The sequence below is a fragment of the Xenopus laevis genome, chromosome 1L (assembly GCF_017654675.1).
Source record: "Xenopus laevis strain J_2021 chromosome 1L, Xenopus_laevis_v10.1, whole genome shotgun sequence".
Classification (NCBI taxonomy): domain Eukaryota; kingdom Metazoa; phylum Chordata; class Amphibia; order Anura; family Pipidae; genus Xenopus; species Xenopus laevis.
This window is the reverse complement of record NC_054371.1, coordinates 137,494,430-137,509,237: the sequence shown is the minus strand read 5'-3', so window position 1 is coordinate 137,509,237 and position 14,808 is coordinate 137,494,430. Positions and strand designations below refer to the sequence as shown.

The 14,808-nt window shown below is 38.6% G+C and overlaps 1 protein-coding gene across 4 annotated transcripts in view; it reads left to right on the top strand.

Moving 5' to 3' along the window:
- The first annotated feature begins 4,203 nt into the window (after positions 1-4,203).
- Positions 4,204-14,808, top strand: part of cd274.L (CD274 molecule L homeolog) — a 28,904-nt gene continuing 18,299 nt past the window's right edge. The window contains exons 1-3 of one of the 4 annotated variants that reach the window (XM_041564060.1): positions 4,788-5,032; positions 5,122-5,323; positions 11,113-12,988. The gene's annotated coding sequence lies outside the window, so the exon portion shown is untranslated. Of the gene's footprint in view, positions 5,324-11,112; positions 12,989-14,209; positions 14,343-14,808 lie in introns of those variants that run through there. The other 3 variants (XM_041564065.1, XM_018258278.2, XM_018258285.2) reach the window with 3 other exon arrangements.

The window sequence follows — 14,808 nt, the reverse complement described above, 5'->3', positions numbered from 1 at the left end:
GGAATGCAGACCAGGTTTCTTTTCTGCAGCTGTTACATTCAGCTAAAACAGCTTATTATGATTTTTCATGGGAATCTACAATTCAATTACCTTCTTAAATCAGTAGCATAACTACATTTTACTTGGCCGGGGGCCCCATAGCAAATTATTTTTCAGGCCCCCAAAATGTCTAGAGATGAATCTGTTTTACCACTAGTTCTTGAAATTGTATATGCCTTAGGGTCTCACGGCCCCCTATACCTCCTGGCAGTGGTATAATTTGATATATCCTGTTGCACATAAACTGGAAACACAGTTTGTCTGAAAAATAGAGAAAGGACCAAGAGAAGATTGGAGGATTGCATTGTTTGCTGGGAGTTTCAAAGAGTACTAGGGCAAGACTAAAGAGAACATGGACTAAGAAAGCTTCATGAAGGGGCTGCACACAGGTTGGCACAGGTTCATGTATAAAAAAAAAAGGGCAAGGCATGTAGGTGCATAAGATTTTTAATCTGGTGTGAGGTGCAGAACAGAAGACCCCTAGAATGAGCTCTAAGAGCTCTATTTTACACACCTGGTCTGAAAGCAAATTGCAAATGACCCCAAATGTTTATATTTGTCATTTAATTTAATGCAGGGTCTCGCAAAATTCCCTCGATACTAGGAACCATCCCAGTGGGCCCCAGTCAATAGAGTGGGTATAGCAACCATCAGTGTTGGACTGGGTTGCATGGGGCCCACCAGAGAACTTTAGACCGTGGGCCCACTTTCCAAACTATTTTTTCTCCTCTCCTCACTCAACCTTTTTATTCTCATAGTCTTTTATATCTACTTACTATACTCCATTATTAAGTTTTTTTTCCCCATAAAGGAATAGGGAATGGCCATGAAATAGGATAAATGATTAGAAGCAAGAGGACCCACTGAAATCTGGGCCTATCGGGAGTTTTCCTGGTATACTAGTGGGCCGGTCCTACACTGGCAACCATTAAAGGACATTCGATTTGAAAACTAGTAGCTAAGAATTTGTATATGGAGTATTCCATGGTATCCTGCATTGCTAGGTCGTTTGACCACTGCATATTTAACAAGCTAAAGAATGAGGCACCACGTGCCCCACATAAGCTTGCACTGAAAATGTCTGCTTGGGTTTGGGAGCAAATATTGCAGTCTCCCATGCTGCCTCTACACAGTTAAGATTTTTAAGGAGAGAAATACTAACTTCTAGAAAATAAAAAGGAAATTGATGTAAGTTAGAAAGTCTCAGGTGAGCACTCTAGCTCACCTGGGTTCATAACCCCTTTAAAGGAGTTGTTCACCTTCCAACACTTTTTTTCAGTTCAGTTGGTTTCAGATAGATCACCAGAAATAAAGACTTTTTCCAATTAATTTCTATTTTCTGTGTGACCGTTTTTCTAATATTGAAGTGTAAAATATAATTTTTCACCTTCTACAGCAGCTCACGGGGGGGGGGGCAACCCTGTAACCTGATCTAAATTGATACATTTAGTCGACACAGTACATTTGTTATATTTGTCCCTGCTGAGCAGAATCTCTGGGTTTCATTACAGGCAGCTGTTGGAATTGATACAATAGTTGCTTATACTCCAGAGATGCTGCTGAGAAATGTATCAACTAAATGTTACAAAATTGTAACATTTTCAAGTCTGCACCTGAATTACTAAACTGCCAGACTCAAACACCAGAGACAGGGACTTTAAACTTAGATTTTGGAAAAATGGTAAAAAAATACAAAATGGAAAGTAACTGGGAAAAGTTTTTATTTCTTGGGAACAATCTGAAACCAACCGTACTGAAAAAAGTGTTGGAATGTGAACAACCCCTTTAATCCAAGACTATCTCACTGTAAGCCACCCACAAGTGAAATGAATTGCTAAATTCTTTTCTCAACCTGACAGGATTATTTTGCCTCCAATAAGGATTTATTATATCATAGATGGGATGGAAGCACCAGGTAATGTTATTACAGAGAAAAGAAAATCATCTGAATTAATGATTAAAATAGAGTCTATGGGAGATGACCTTCCTGTAATTCAGAGCTTTCTGGATAATGGATCCCATAATTGTACCTTTAAAGGAATTGTTCAGTGTAAAAATAAAAACGGTGTAAAAAGATAGGTTGTGCAAAATAAAGACTGGATGTCTAACATAATAGCCAGAACACTACTTTGTGCTTTGCAGCTCTCTTGGTTTAAATCGGCTGGTTACCCTAGTTACTAGGCAGTAACCAATCAGAGACTAGAGGGGGGGCACATGGGTCATATCTGCTGCTGTTGAATGTGAGCTTGCATGCTGAGGATCAATTGCAAACTCACTGAACAGATATGTACCATGTGGCCCCCCTTCAAGTCGCTGACTAACTCAGATTTAGAGAGCTGAAACGCAGGAAGTAGTGTTCTGGCTATTATGTTAGAAATCCAGTCACTCCAGCCTTTATACATTACATTTTTGGCTAACTAACTATATTAGAAACATTTTTTATTTTGCACAGCCTATCTATTTACACTGTTTTTATTTTCACACTGTACTGTTCCTTTAAAGTGTTTTCTGGCTAAATGTGGTATGACTGAAAGCTTCTGTGCAGTCTGACACATCAGTCGATGATCTTGAAGCCACATAATGTGTCTACAATTTTGCCCCCTGGCAGGTATTTTTACCAGCCCAACTGGTAAAAATTATGCTTAAAGCCAGGCTTTACATATCTTTTTTTTTTAAAAAAAGGTTTTCTTTATTGAGTTTTCCATTAACAAGAAATAAGAGCAAGAAGAAAAGAAGAAAGAAGAGAAAGAGAAGATAGCAAAGATGAGCTTTCCCAATTACAAATCCATTTGTATCCCCGTTAGTTAATACATATCCTGTATCAGTTCTGGCACATCAAGTTACAGTGCCGTTTGCGGGTCTGCAAGCCATCTGTCCCATAGTTTCCCAAATTTTTCGGGCATCCACGGGCTGCATATGTCAGTTTTTGCCTAGGGAGGGTGTCATCAATTAGTTTTATCCAAAAGCTAAGCATTGGGGGTTCTCGAGCTTTCCAGGTCAGTAAGCTGGCTTTCCTGGCATAGTGGAGGAGGAAATTACTGCAGCCTCCACTGCTGTGGCCTGATTGTTAGGGTCTGGGTAAAGCCCCCACCATGCATAGACCAATTGACTGGCATAGTAATAGTGTAAAAGGTTGGGAAGGGCTAGGCCCCACTTCTTCATTGGGGCCTGTAGCATTTGCATACTTATCCTAGGCCTTTCTCCTGCCCAGATAAAGTCTCTGATGTATGCATCTGGCTGCTTAAACCATGCTTTGGTAAGTGTAATTGGTGTGTTGTGGAATGCATAAAGGAACTTAGGCAAGAATATCATTTTAAAGACATTGACCCGGCCTGGTAGGAATAAGGGTAGATTAGCCCAATGCTGTAGTTTGGATCTCAGGGACCTGACTTTTGGGGCTAGGTTTAGCTCTGTATATTTCTTGGGGTCCTTGTGGACTATAATGCCCAGATAAGTGAATGAGGAAACCCATTGTAGTTGTGTACCATGCTGTGGGTCCCTTTCACTGCCCGGGTCTATTGGAAATATAATTTTTGTTTCCTAGTTAACCCTAAGGCTGGAGAACCCTCCAAAATCCTGCAGGAGTGCTGAGAGGGAATCTTTTGCATTGGTGAGGTATATCAGCATGTCGTCCGCATGTAGCGAGATTTTCTCTTCCAGCCTCTGTATTTTAAGTCCCTCTATGTTAGGGTTGTTTCGCATTCTAATGGCTATTGGTGCTATAGCTAATGCAAAGGGCAGAGGCTACAGCTGACACCCCTGTCTCTTGCTTGTTGCCAATGTTAACTCCTGCGACAATGTATAAGAGAATAGCACAACACCATGTATGTGGCAGGTGGGGAGCGTTTCTTTTTCTGTTTACTTTTTTTTGAGTCACTCTCTTTTATTTCAGGTTTAAAATTTCTGATCACGCTTTTGTGCTCATTTAGTCTCATCCTGCATGCTCTTGAGGTTTGAGGTTTTTTTCCTCTCAAAAGGGAAGCGTTCTGGATGTGGAAACTTGAGACCATACAAGGATGGGCGAATTTGACCCGCTTCGCTTCGCCAAAAATTCGCCGCCGGCGAAATGTCGCAGACGCCCATTAAAGTCTATGGGCGTCAAAAACATTTTGCCGCGCGGCGAAACTGTTTTGACGCACGTCTTTTTATTTTGACGCACGCTGCCATACGAGTCTATGGGCGTCATTTTTTCGGCGAAATGAGGCGAAAAAATTCGCCCATCCCTACGTACAACCTAAGGGCCTAAATGAGAATTTCAGCTTGACTTGTTTTTTATAAATAACCTTTCCACTTTGATTGACACTTTGTTTCTTTTTCACAGATAATCTTTGCCAGTGGGAATAATGAATCATAGAGGTAATGGTAAAACTCCCGCTGGTCTTAAGTAGTTAAACCTAATATCTGGTAACCGAGTGTGTTAATATATAGTAACCAAATTGGGATAGAATGGTTCAAATATGCATTTATGCTTGTTTTTGGATGTGAAACTGGACTTTGGACAATAATACCAGGACATGGACTTTGAGTGTCAAGTCTCACTTTGGAACACCCTGGTGGACTATGGGAAATTGGGCGGGACTCTATGTATCCCTATGCTTTAGAAATGTTTGTAGCACAAATGTTTGTATCCTGACGAAGGGAGGGTTAATCCCCCCGAAACGTTGATGCACAGGTGGTCACTTTAAATAAAAGGGGTAAGCTGCCCACCTGCAACATACATGGTGTTGTGCTATTCTCTTAAATCTTCTACATTGTACTGACGAGTGCCGACCGTCTAGAGAGATCTGCACCACCAGGGCAGGAAGCATCGTGGAAAGGGTGAGAGGTGCGGTTCATCTACACACAGAACTCCTGCGACAACTCAGCATTCACATGTCTGCAGGAGAGACAGCTCGGCTGGTGGGGGGGGAGTCTGAAAATGCAATGGTAATCTTGAGAATAATGATTTGCCGTCAGAAACTTACAATGAAAGATCAATTTTTGCCCCCTGCAGGTAATATACTTAGATACCTACACCAATAAAAATTCAAAGATGCACCTGTTTAAAAAGTCACAACATCAAATTTTTTTTTCCCTGACCAGAGATGAGGAGAGGGATCTAAGGGCTATCAGATGATATGCTCCCTGTTTTTCCTGCGATCTTACTAACAGCATACACCATTTCTTCTTGAGAATAATGGACCTCCCATATTTATCAGATACTACAGTTTGAATGTTTGCTCTAGAAGTTTTTCTGATGAGGATGGCCACCCCGCGGGAGTATGGAGAGTACTCTGCATGGAAGGTATGACTTATCCATCTTCTTTTCAAAGCCTGGACCCTTTGGCCTATCAGGTGTGTCTCCTGGAGTAGAGTATATCAGCCCCCTGTTTCCTAAGATACCAATGACCACTTAACTTTATCATTAACTCCCCTGACATTTCAGGATATAAGTTTAAGACTTGTTCCTGCTATAATGGGTGATATGTTTCCTATAGACCGACACACAGGCTGGCAACACATTTGTACTTGGTTGCTTAGTGCAGGTGTATATATCTTCAATTGGTAAATGGCAAAAGTTTTTAGATGATGGGGAACAAGAGCCCTTTAAACCACTCTGCACCCCCCCCCCCGGGTTTGGTAAATGTATCCTCTCTGGGATCTGTCAGCCAGAACCCTCAAGATCATTACTTACTCCATCTCTTCCTAACTGCCGGCCGTTGACACCTCTTGGAGAGTGTGCTGTACTTTGTTGGTGTTGGGGAGGTTATCCGTGCTGAGGGGAGTGTGGCCTGGAGTCTAGCCAATGCTCTGTGCTGGAGGGTTGCTCGAATATTTGGGTCGTGGCCCCATCAATGATCCGTAACTTCGCTGGGAAAAGCATATTGTACTTGATCCCCTTTTCTCTTAGGCGCCTTTTAATTCCAAGGAAGGTGCTTCACTGGCGTTGTAGAGCTGCTGAGTAATCAGGGTATAGGGATACCTGTGCTCCTTGAAAAAATATGGCTCCCTTCCTTGCAGCCTTTAATGCAGCATCACAATCTCTATAATTTAACATTTTAATGAGGAAGAGTCTTGGTGGACCCCCAGGAAGGGGGGGGGGCTTGTGCAAGGACTCGTTGGGCCCTTACAGCAACAAACTGTTGCGAGTACGGTAATTCACCCAGCTGCCACTGCCATTGGCAATTTACAGCACAAAGGAATCCTCTTTGTTCTAGAACAACATGTATGATTAGTCCAGGAGTAGTGTTAAAATTCTGTATTGCTGGAATATATAAAGGTATGTAATTGTGCTAAATGTGGCTATCCACTGATGATTTCCTGGAAAGCTAATGCTGTCTTAAAGAAATTCACCTTTATCAAGCTTGTAAACTTTCACAGCCAAGGCCTTCTGACCTCATTATTAATCTATGCTTGTTTCATTGTTTGTGTTTTTTTAATGTCTATTATACTGTTCTTCTCAATTCATGAACCAGTGTTATTCAGAATGATATCACTGAGGGTCATTGGTTGGAAAAAGTACCTATAAACTCTATTGTTTAAGGGGCAGATTTATTAAGGGCGGAATTCGAAAATTACATTTTTGATTTTTTTTTTATGGTCAAAAATGTCAAATTCGACTAAGGAATTATCCAAACTCGATTCGAGTTTTTTAAAAAATTCAAATTCGATTTTCAAGATTTATCATACTCTGGCCATCTAAGAACTCGAATCAACTATTTGCCCCTTAAACCCTGCAGAATTTATCTATAAGTCAATGGGAGAGGACCAGTGACCAATTTGGAGATGTTTTAACCTTCAAGTTTTTTTCAAAGGAAAAAACTTCACTCTAATTCGATTCAAGTTTTAGGGTCGGAAAAATTTCGGATATTCTATTTATTTAATAAATAACCCCCAATCGAATTTTGAGTAAAATCGAATTCATGTGAGTTAAAAAAAAAACTCACATGAAATTGAAATTCTAACCTTGATAAATGTGCCTCCCCATGTTTTTATAAACGGATAATTTCTATTCATATGCAATGCTAGTTTGTAGGCTCTCTTTATTAATTATGAATGAAGCCCCAGTTCTGTAGTGATTGGGATATCATATCAGTTCTGAATAAAGTCACGTTTCTACAATCAGATGCCGTTTTAACCAAATTTTTTGGCTACAATCCCAAACCTGTTGTTCCAGCGAATGAGAAGTAATTCCCTCTAGAATTCCCTCTAAACTTCAGTAGATAATGGTACTAGCCAATGTGGCAAATGCAAAGCTTGCCCTTTTATATATAACAGAAGAAAAAAAAACAAGATCGCTTTGGCAAAGTCCATAAGAATTTATTTAAAATACAGAAGGGATGGTGAAACAAATGCAGTTCCAATGCCAGTCATAAATATTATGTTGGTAAAACTGGAAGAGCACAAACACAGAGTTTTGGAATTTAGTGCACTTAAATTGGCCATACACGGGCCGATAAAAGCTGCGACAATCCCATCGGATTGCAGCCGCATCTGTTCATTGATGCGGTCCCACGATCCAACCGCCCGCATTGCCTGCATTATGATCTGATCATTGGGCCCTAGGGCCCACTATCGTATCAGTCCGATATCGCCCCCCTCAATGTTGGCATATCAGAAAGAGATCTGCTCGTTTGGCGAAATCGCCAAACAAGTGTATTTCTACGTGTATGGCCACCTTTAGTAACATAGCTTTGAATAAGAAATTAACATCTATTGCCAGGACTCAGAAATGACTTATGAATTAGCATGTAGCTTGGTACTTCTCAGTTTCACAATTTGTCAGGTTTTATAACAATTTGTCTAGTGCAGCCGTCTAGGCAGTAATGGACTCTAGGGGGCAGGGATGTAAGCACAAATGCTTCTCTTCCTACTATGTTAAGCTGAGTTCAAGGTTTTAATCAAACCTTAAAAACCTTCCAATACTAGCATGTGTATTCTCAATGCATCTTTCTCCCTTTTTCTCTTTTTTTCTTAATCAAAGTAGTATCTTATAATTGGGAAAGATGCTGTTTTCTGCAGTCAGGTCTAACTTAACCAAATGTTGGTATCTCTTTGAATTTAAGACATTAGCCTACCAATTTATAAATCAGTAATTGCCTGCTTCACCTATATAGCAAACGGGTGGATGGTGCTATTTTCAGACCTCTGTCTCCCTTTCTGAAGTTTTGTTGTGTTAAATTTCCCAAGGTGATTTCCAGGGGTTGTTGTTTAAAATGCTCCTGATCTGAAGTTGGATTAGGGATATTTCTTTAATTAGAGCTCTATGCCATTAGGATATTCAAAACCTTCAGACATTAAACAATGAAATAAAATAGTTTTGCATTCATGCATGGATCCATGTAGCTTAGTTACTATCAAGTACAATGAACTGTTACAGGGAAAAGTTCACTGTGGTAAATGTCAGTGCCATATTTCAGAGCTTCCTGGATACAGTGTTTACAGTGTTTATCTGTGTTTACAGATAATATATATCATAGTTGAAGCAGAGGAAAAAAAAACAACATGTGCAATAATTATTATCTACATTTAATTTATTATTAGGAAATAAATGCAAAGTACATTGGCTGCATTGTCATGGAAAAATCACCACAAAAACCCACTAGAGGTTTTTTCCTTACTGCGCTACAGTTGCAGGCCACCAAATATCCAGTAGTTGTAGCAATGCACTCCTTGTTTATAGTTGCCACTTCCTTCCTCCTCTCCCAAATCAACCGCTCTTGGGTCTATTGACACAGGTCGCTGTGGGAACATGGGAGCTGCCACCACCTAAAAACCAGGCAGTATCTCCAGGGTTTCCACAATGGCCTGTGTCAATCACCACAGTGCTGATGCACTTAAAAAATGGGGTGCATGCGTCAATCTCACTCCGACTGTCTAAAATTATGTACCTGCCACAATTGTTAAATGGAAATTATGGGGAAAAGGCCATTGTGGGGAAACCCCATGGGGAAATGTATTTGGTATATTAGTTTTTTCTTCCCCTAAACAAGATTCTTTATAGTAATCATTTTCTCACGTTCATATGAGGGTTTTTCAGAGTGTTGCAAAAAAGTCTGTCCTTTAAAAGTCTCACAAATAAAGAACTGCTCTGTATACAATAACCTCACAACTAAGCAGAATGATTACAAAATTCAAGAAAGCACATTCAGTCACCGAAAGCCCTTAAAGTGAGACCAACACATTCAGAAGTCTATGGGTCAAATTTACCAAAGGCTTCACCATACTTCGTGCCCATAAATTCGTAGTGCATACGCTAATTCACTAAAATGCAAAGTTGGGTCTCTGAAGCCGAACGCCGGCAAAGTTTCAATAAAGTTAATTGGTCAGCTTACACTTAGGTTAATTTGAATTGGGTGGGTGTTATATATTATATATGTCTTTATTAGTGATGTTGGTGCAAATGCTTGAAGTGGCCACTTATTATTAAAAATGTCCAAGGAAGCAAATGCCCTAGAAATAAGCCGACCCTAAAACAAATGTGGTATGCCCCCCAAATGGTAAAAAAAAAATGAAAACAAACTTTTTTAATAGATCTAAGATCTAATCTTAACTGATTTATTTTTCTCACATCGAGCAGAGCTTTAATGTTTTATGTTTAATGCTTTGTTATTTTATGTGTTCTGTTTATTGTTTATTACTTTTAGATTGCAGATATTTGAGCAAACAATCAAATGTATAGTTTGCATAACCGCTTATTGTGTTTTACATTGGATATGCTTTGATTTTACTTCTTTGTTATGTAAAAATCTTTTTTTCAGCTTGAAAACAAAATAAAAAGACTTGAAAAGAAAGAACATTGCAGGTTTCTCTGGCTCATGCAGCCTCATGCGTGTTACTAGTTTCTTTTACTTGAGGCACAGTGTATAAGATATTGTGCAATAAGTTGGCCACATGGTTACCTGCGGCTGCAGCAACAAGGAAACAAACCAAACCCCAGTATTTATTCTGTTAGAATTTAGGTGTTATTGTTTGTATATAAATTCTGTTACACATTGGATCAGTCTCCCTAAAGATTTGCAGTTCTATTTCTGTTTGGCAGCCTTCCTTCTAAAGTATTTCAATAAATCCCAGATAAAATATACCGTATATGTAAAATTGTGGCTGGCCAGTCTTCTACATAACTTTCCCTTATAGTCCCTTATCTCTTATTACCCATGTTTAATGGACTTTAAATTAGTTCCAGTAGGGAGAGTCACATAAATGTTTTTTTTTTTTTGCTACTGATTAAAAGTGTGGTTCAACTTTTAGAATGTTATGCGATTCTAAGCATCTTTTCAATTGGCCTTGGCAAAAAAAAAAAACATTTTTACTTTATTAACTAAAAAAAGAAACCTATCCCCAATAATAAATGTGTACTGTTTTTATAAGAAACCTGATTGTATGCAGTGAAATTCCCCCTTTATTTACTTGCTCTGACTGCTATGGATACGAATCTCTACACAGTCGCCGACTGCTCTACAGGGAAACAAACAAAGCTGCTTGAGTTCTGGGAAGTAAGGTAGCCCCCCCCTGCTGTTTGAAAGTATGATTGTTTCCCTGCAGAGTAGTTAGGGACTATCTGAATTTTCCTATCCACAGCAGTGATAACAAGTGAATGAAGCAGGAATTTCACTGCATACAGTCAGGTTTCTAATAAAAACGGTAGACATGTTTTAATTAAAGTATATTGGTGATAGGTTTCTTTTTCATTAAAGAAAGTAAAAATGGGATTTTATTTTTTTTGCCTTTACATTCCCTTTAACTAATTGCAATATATGGACAATCAATCCCTGATTTGTTTAAAGGGCATTTTTAGTAGCTTAATGCACAAAATATGTCCATATATTGATAACGGGATAAATGCAGAGGAAATTTTGTCTATGCCTACAAGAACATCAAAGCCCATTAACAGTGAGGACATTGTACACAGACCTAATCTAGAAAAACAGGTTGTTTTTGGTTGATGACTTTGCCCCCCACCCCAGAACATTTTCTCAGAATATCTGTGGAAATAGTAACACTCTGAAAACACCTTTCACTATTGTCATGTTGTCTGGAGTAATGTGAATACTACACAATATTGTACTAAATGTTTATAATTTCTGGTTACAGTGTACACCGTGCAATGGATTGTCACAGCATCTGCTTCTGTTCCTGCCATTGTCACAGTCCCCCATCGGCTAACATTGGCATAACAGTTTGGTGGAATAACATATTGTATTGGAGGCAAAACTCTACTCTTTCCTTTGCTCTTCCTGAGCTGCTGAGGAGACACTCACAAGCACTGATCACATGGGAAGAGGACAAAGCGCTAGTTAATTACAGTAACCATATTATGCTGAATTGGGTAGTAAGGACACAGAAAATTGATCGCTAGACTAGGGTACAATTTTAGTATGTTACAAATGTCTTTTAAATTTACTTATGTTTGGGGAATGAGATTTTTGGGTGGACATCCTTATAAGAAATGATTATAGAGAAATGTTAAAAAGTTTATGGGGATTCATTCTAACAGTTACAGTAAATTACGACAAGATAATTTCCGTCTGTTTCTATTTGACTCATGTGATTCAGACTGGGATAATACTAAGCAAACATCTCTGTATACTTTTGCTTTCAGCTGTGTCTACTTTCTTGTTTTGTTTTCTATACTGTTTGTGAACCACAACCATCTTGGAATGCTGTCATTTATGCATATGCACATAAGGAAGTAGAAGTATGTTTGTTCCACATCAAATTCTTTTTTAGGGCTCCTCAAATCTAGGTGAACATGCACATGTATATTGGCAATGCACATCAGTCAGGACCCCCAGGTCCCTCTGTACTCATGGGCCTCCCTCAGTGGCTTGGTCTGCTCTATCTTTTGTTATGCTCTAATGTGTATGTATAAAGAATGTATGTACATAAAATACAAGCTATAACTGAGGTTCATAAGTCAATGGTAACATGCTACTGCTGTATTTTGGAGGGAAAATTTACTAATCAGGGGATAGTGTGTTCCTGAGAAGGTTAAAGCACTTTTATCAGCAGCTCAGTAGAGGGGACCTATTCCAAAGTAATTCTAAACACATATTTGGAGTGGTATGAAACACCACTAAAACAATATATATGTTTATATAAGGCATGATGTATAGACAAGTGCTAGTAGGGCATACACCAATGTCAATGCCATTTTACCTGCTGCCATTATAAATTCTGGCTACATATTTCCCTTGTGCAATTCAGAAAGTGTAATAGGTGTAATGAATGACATCAATGTACACATTAGCATAACCCTATATTTGTATCACATAGTGATGAAGTGATGTGAGTGTTTCTTATTATAAAGGTTCAGAAAACTACAGTATTTCATGAAAAGGCATTTGAAGGCAAAATAACTTTGCAGTTTAGCTCTGCAATAGTTTATACATTGTCTCTTTTCCAGTGAAACAGACCACATGGCAAAATTCTAGTGTGGATTTGTGAAAAAAAAATAGCGAATATTGCAGCAAAATTTTACAGCATGAAAAAGATTGCTGATCTCTACTTACACACACTCAAAACATTATTTCCTCTTTCCAGCTTGTCCTATGGGGTGCCAGTAACTTCCATCATAATCTGAGGGATGACTTTTTGTTTGGTCATGCCCAAAGGGTTTCCAAGTAATGACTGTAAATTCTGTCATCTTTTTCAGTGGCATGCGCTTTGTCAGTAAAGAAAGCTGATATTTCCTTGAGTAGGGAAACAGAATATTCAAATAAAGGGGAAGTTGTTTTATTGCCATTATAACATTCACTGCATACAATCACCTTGTTTAGCACATCCTACTTCCTGGAAGATGATGCTGTTTATAAATGTGCTAAACGCATGTGAGGAGAAACCTATAAGAAGAGCAACAAGAACATCAGCTCTGGATTGGAGGTAGCACTGCCGGCAGGGGAGAGTTGAGTGACCCCTATGGGAAAACGAGATAAGCAAGTTCTATGTCTCTGAGCTGTGGTTATTCCAGGTTAGTGTTTACATACTACATTAAGTCCTGATCTCAAATAGCTGAGATTTATGATTTATGAGTCCAGGTTGGGGGTGGAATTCCCTTTCATTTGACATTGGTTCAAATGATAAATTGTTCTGTATATTTTGCTTCTGTTTCCTTTAGGCAACAAAGTGACAGGAGAATATGAGTAGAATTGATGGCTGGATTACAATGTGATATAAGGATGATGCTCATTTCATTGTACTTTGCACAGTTGTAACTTGTAGCTCCCCAGCTGTTTGTGAACTACAACTCCCACAACCTCTATGTAGCAGTCGCTGTGGAAATTGTAGTTTAACAACAGCTGGAATTCCATGGGTTAAACCAGAGTTATCTTTATGTAGGGATAGATATTGTAGTCAGTTAGATAAACCTACTGCTGCTATATGTGTATTTCTTTTTCTTGGAAAGTTTTGGTACTGTATCAAGGCGAGACTATGTCACTAACATCTAATAATGGGGCTATCCCAGCTGCTTCCACATCTGACATACTAAAGCTTAATACAGATCTACTTTCAGCCTACTCTTCGAAATGCTATTCATTTTACCAAAATGAAATAGATTGTATTATGGGTTTACTGCTGTGAATGTCATGAATTGCTGCCATTGTGTCCTAGTAATGAACAGGACTCAGGGAATATATAATACACATGTTATTATGAATACAGGTGACAAATAGTTATGGTATCTAATACCTGTGTTGTATTTGCTTCTGTATTTCAATCATCCCATACATCACAACCTTGCAACTAGATCACTGATGCTAATAACCACATTCCCTATCAGGCATGCAAGCTTCCTTAGTAGCAGTGGGTGCTCCCAGCTGGCATTCTAGCCACCAGCCTTCCTGAGCAGCACATGCTGCCACTGATACGTAGTGAAAGAATGGGGAAATATGATGACTGCATACATAGCTTGTATATTGTGTAATACAACTAAAACATCCCATGATTGCCTTACTCGCACACTTATGATATCACTAAATTAGTGTTTCCACTCATCCATAAGCAGTAAAAGGCTTTAACTTGTTTGAGATGATTTTAGGGCTTGCAGGAAAAGTGTTAATATCAGTTCATGAAAACAGGAAGCTATAATCTTATTTAACTACAACACCCAGAATCCTTGGCTAAAAGAGAGAAAGCTAAAGAGAGAATTTCCTCATCACCTGTCAAGTTTGTGTTTTACCTTCTTCCTCCTCAAGTTTTTAGTTAAAGTTCCCCAGCAGCAGAAACCAACCTCTCTGGAATTCCCATGTTAAGGGCAGGATATATATAATGTGTTACACTTATCTGACACATGTATGATAGAAACTGCAGAAAAGAAGGCTAAGGTATGAGACCTAACAATATTTATCATTATGTTCCCATTTTATACTCACAGTCCTTGGCACATTCATCTTTTGTTAGGTTTTATCATAAACAAATCTCATTTGGTAAAACCCACCTTCAGCGAACTCTAAACATTTATTTAATATTATGCCACTTACAGCAACCTAGAAATCTTAATCAGGCTTTTAGTTTGATTTTAGTTTGATGTTGACTGTTATATTCAGAGACAATTTGCAAATGGTCTTAATATTTTATATGATTTTTAAAATTATTTAGATTTTTGTCAAGCAGCTTTCCAGTTATCCAATATAGGATCCAATATATCTTAGCAACCAGCCAATGTTTTGAATGAGATGCTATAGAGAGCAATACTTGTTTGGCTGCCAGAGTCAGTGACCCCCATTTTAAAGCTTTTTATCTTATTTATTTAGGATTTTTATTTTTATTTTTTAAGTTAAACCTATGCAA